This window comes from Grammomys surdaster, unplaced genomic scaffold, assembly GCF_004785775.1.
Source record: "Grammomys surdaster isolate TR1022 unplaced genomic scaffold, NIH_TR_1.0 233, whole genome shotgun sequence".
NCBI classification, from domain to species: domain Eukaryota; kingdom Metazoa; phylum Chordata; class Mammalia; order Rodentia; family Muridae; genus Grammomys; species Grammomys surdaster.
Genome location: NW_021604678.1, coordinates 1,378,738 through 1,382,954, shown reverse-complemented (window position 1 = coordinate 1,382,954; position 4,217 = coordinate 1,378,738). Strand labels below are relative to the sequence as shown.

General features: G+C 39.7%; 1 pseudogene; it reads left to right on the top strand.

Moving 5' to 3' along the window:
* Window positions 1-1,389: 1,389 nt before the first annotated feature.
* On the top strand, window positions 1,390-1,901 carry LOC114626321 (annotated as a pseudogene).
* Window positions 1,902-4,217: the final 2,316 nt, after the last annotated feature.

Here is a 4,217-nt window from a genome sequence, read left to right as displayed (position 1 = left end):
CTAAGGATTTAAAAAAATGTATGGTGGTAGTAAGTTTTTGCATGTAATTCTTAAACAACTAGCAAACATTAACACTGAAATACAGCAAATATTAGAATGGTGGTAAAGAGACCCCAGTAAAGTACTCAGGACCAATTCAGTTCTAGGCCTGATGACCTACAAGGTGAGTCTCACCTAACTGCTCTCTATGAGAACTTGAGTTCAAAAGATTATGAAACAGTACTTGTGATTTGTTATCACTGTGAATCCCCATCACTGGCTCGATGTCACCAAAACTTGTCTGTCATATATGAGCACTCTAGTATTAACCCAAGTCATTCAAGAACGAAAAATGAATCCATGTTATTAAAAAAAAGGGACATTGTATAAATTATTTTGTCAGGATAACTGTAATACAAGCAACCACATATATAATAGTATTAAATGATGAAAAATACACTCACTGTTCTCGTTTGCTTCCTGGTCTTGTGATAAACACCAGTGACTAAACACTGCTTGGTGGAAGGAAGAGTTCATTGGTTTACAGTTTACAATCCATCATCAAGAAAAGCCAAGGCTCATGAAAGAATGCTTCCTGACTTGCTCCCTTTGCTCAGCTACCTTTCATACACAATCAGAGCCTACTTGCCTAAGAATTGCACCATCCAGAGTGGACTGGGTCCTTATACTTCAAGTAGGCTGAACTGTTTCTAGGCAATTCCTCAACTGAGGTTTCCTCTTTCCTGGTGACTCCTGGTTGTTTCAAGTTGACAAAAGAAAACATAACAAATTATTTTATTCAAGTTTCATATACAAGCCTTTATAAATGATGAAAAAGACTCAAGGTGAACTGTCAGATTTTATGCCTAACTTTGATGACAACTGGACAACTGTCTGGCACTATGGTTGGATCAAAGGTATGGTATAATGGTATGCCCAGAGTCTTTCAGATTGTCTGTGTATACTCCTTCCCTGAACACTAGGTATGAGTCAAAACCTCTAGAATGAAAGGGCAGAGATAAAGCACAAAACCTGAAATAAAGCACAAAGGTATACTGACTGCTTATTTAAGGTATATCTGTAGGAGAAAGATGGCAGCTGGGCTAGGCAGAGCTGCTACAGCTTAGTCAGCCTGAGCCAGAGGCCATTTTAAATAATTACTTCAACAAAGTGGCACACCAATTTCGGGCACAAGTTCACTAAAAATTTAAGTCTATTCACCTGAGAGTAAAAGTTGTATTTTTTTTTTTTTAAAGAAAGTGAGTGAATGATTGGCACTGATAGGAGCCACATGACTCCTAGCGCGGCAACCCTGAACAAAAAACTGCAGCTGAACTCCCCGGCTGTGGGGAAACGCAAACTGCTATTTGTTAGGAAAAGAAAAAAGTAGCTGGGGCGTCCTTGAAAGACAGTGGAACATGGCTGGCACGGCGCGCAGCTGCGGGACCAGCCTGGACCTGCTGCGGTCCTTTCCGCGAGTGAGCCTATCCAACCTGAAGCCCAGTCTCAACTCCAGAAAACGGGAAAGACGTCCAAGAGATCGGAGAAGAGGTAGGAAGTGTGGCAGAGGCCATAAAGGAGAAAGGCAGAGAGGAACCCGGTCGAGGCTGGGCTTTGAGGGAGGGCAGACTCCATTTTACATTCGAATCCCAAAATATGGATTTAATGAAGGACATAGTTTCCGGCACCAGTATCAGCCTTTGAGTCTCAGGAGACTTCAGTATCTCATTGATTTAGGTCGAGTTGATGCAACTCAACCTATTGACCTAACGCAGCTTGTGAATGGGAGAGGCGTGACCATCCAGCCACGGAAAAGGGACTATGGGGTCCAGCTGGTTGAAGAGGTACACACTTTATGGTTCTTCTTTGTCATATCGGAACTGTCAGCATCACTGCTCTTTTGTACACTGGGGCCTTCATAAGTAAGATAAGGAATAACTGCACACAGCATGGTGATACTGTTCAGACTAATGGATGGGTACTGTATAAAGTGTGAGAATGATATAATAAGGTGGGATTCGTGTCTGGGAAGGATGGGGTGGAGCAACATGAGACCTCAGCATGCTACTCGATACAATTTAAACCTAAGACGTGCTGGAGATACACTTCCAGCCTGTTTAGGGTCTTGGTTTGATTCCTAGCTCTGCAGAAAGACTTACGATTTGTGGATGACTGCCAACCAGTGACTAAAACTGTGAAAGGTGAATCTGAGAGACTGCTTAATCAACATCCCTTCTTGGGGCCTGGAGAGATACATGAGTGGTCAAAGACACTGGCTGTTGGAGGACCCGGGTTCAAGTCTCAGTATCCATATGGTACTCAAAACTGTAACTGCAGTCCCAGGAGATCTTCTACACTTTGCTGGTCTCGATGGGAATTTCATACACATGGGGTACAGACATTCATACAGACAATATACTTACACATAGATTAAATAAAAATAAAACACAAATCCAAAATTCTAGTTCACACTAGCTGTGGTTTTAGAAGGTTGATGTACATTCAGAGCATAGCTCTATCTGTGTATCTGTACAGCTTTTTCCTTATTTTTTTTTTGTTTCACCTGTCAATATATAAGGAAGTTCAATTAAATTTAAAAGAATTTTTTTTTAAAAAAAAAGAAAAAAAGAAAAAAGTAGCTGACTCTAGAATAGAGAGTACAGTGTTTGTGAATTAAAGTTGAGATTATTTGTTTTTAAGATAGATTCAGAAACAGTTTTGTGTGATTAATGTGGGGAACCTTGCCTGTGTTTCAGAACAAAGATAGATAGAGAAAATTTGTCAGTGGCTCTAGGCACAGAACCACAGACAGACACACCTACTGACACTTGATTTTTGTCAAAGAAGCCAAAACCATACAATGGAAAAAAGAAAGCATCTTCAACAAATGGTGCTGGTTTAACTGGATGTCTGTATGTAGAAGAATGCAAATAATCCATATTTATCACCCTGCACAAGACTCAAGTCCAAGTGGGTCAAAGACCTCAAAGTAAAACCAGATATACTAAATCTAACAGAACACAAAGTGGGGAATAACCTTGAACTCCTTAGTACAGGAGACAGCTTCCTGAACAGAAAGAACATCAATGGCTGCCTCATGAAACTGAAAAGCTTCTGTAAGGCAAAGGACACCATCAATATGACAAAGCAACAGCCAATAGATTGGGAAAAGATCTTCAACCTTACATCCAACAGAGGGCTACTCTCCAAAATATATAAAGAACTCAAGAAGTTAGATACCAGCAATCCAAATAACTCTATTAAAAAATGGGTATAGAGCTAAACAGAGAATTCTCAAAACAGGAATCTCTAAAAGCTGAGAAATACTTTTAAAAATGTTCAACATCCTTAGTCATTAGGAAAACACAAATCAAAAAGACACTGAGATTCCACCTCACACCCATCAGAAAGTCTAAGATCAAAAACTCAAGAGAGAGCACATGCTGGCAAGGATGTATCAGGGTGACTGTGACCTCATAGAATGAGTCTGGAAGTGTGCCTTCTGTTTCTGATTTGTGGAATAGTTTGAAAAGTATTGGCATTAGCTCTTTTTTGAAGGTCTGGTATAACTCTGGCCCAGGTCTTGCTTTTTTTTTTTTTTTTTTTTTTGATTGGGAGATTTTAATGACTGCTTCTATTTCCTTGGGGATTATAGGACAATTCAGATTACCTTATTTTAATTTAGCTTTGATAATTGGTATCTGTCTAGAAAATCATACATTTCATTTAGTTTTTCCAATTTTGTGAAGTACACACAGGCTTTAGAAGTAAGACCTAGTGAGTCTTTGAATTTCCTCAGTGTCTGTTGTTTTGTCTCCCATTTTGTTTCTGATTTTGTTAATTTGGGTACTGTCTCTCTGCCTTTTAGTTATTTTGGCTAAGGGTTTCTCTATCTTGTTGATTTTCTCAAAGAACTAGCTCTTGGTTTTACTGATACTTTGTATTGTTCTCTTCTTTTCTAATTAATTGATTTCAGCACTGAGCTTGATTATTTCCTGCCAGACTATATAGCAATGAATTAGTTAAACTGCTTTGGCTCACAGTGGATTGCACTCACATAAGCACGCTGCATCCACATGCACTGGACCAACCCAAGAGCTCCCTGGATTCACAAATGAAAGACACATACACAAACACACACAAACACACACAAACACACACACACACACACACACAGAGAGAGAGAGAGAGAGAGAGAGAGAGAGAGAGAGAGAGAGAGAGAGAGAGAGAGAGAGAGA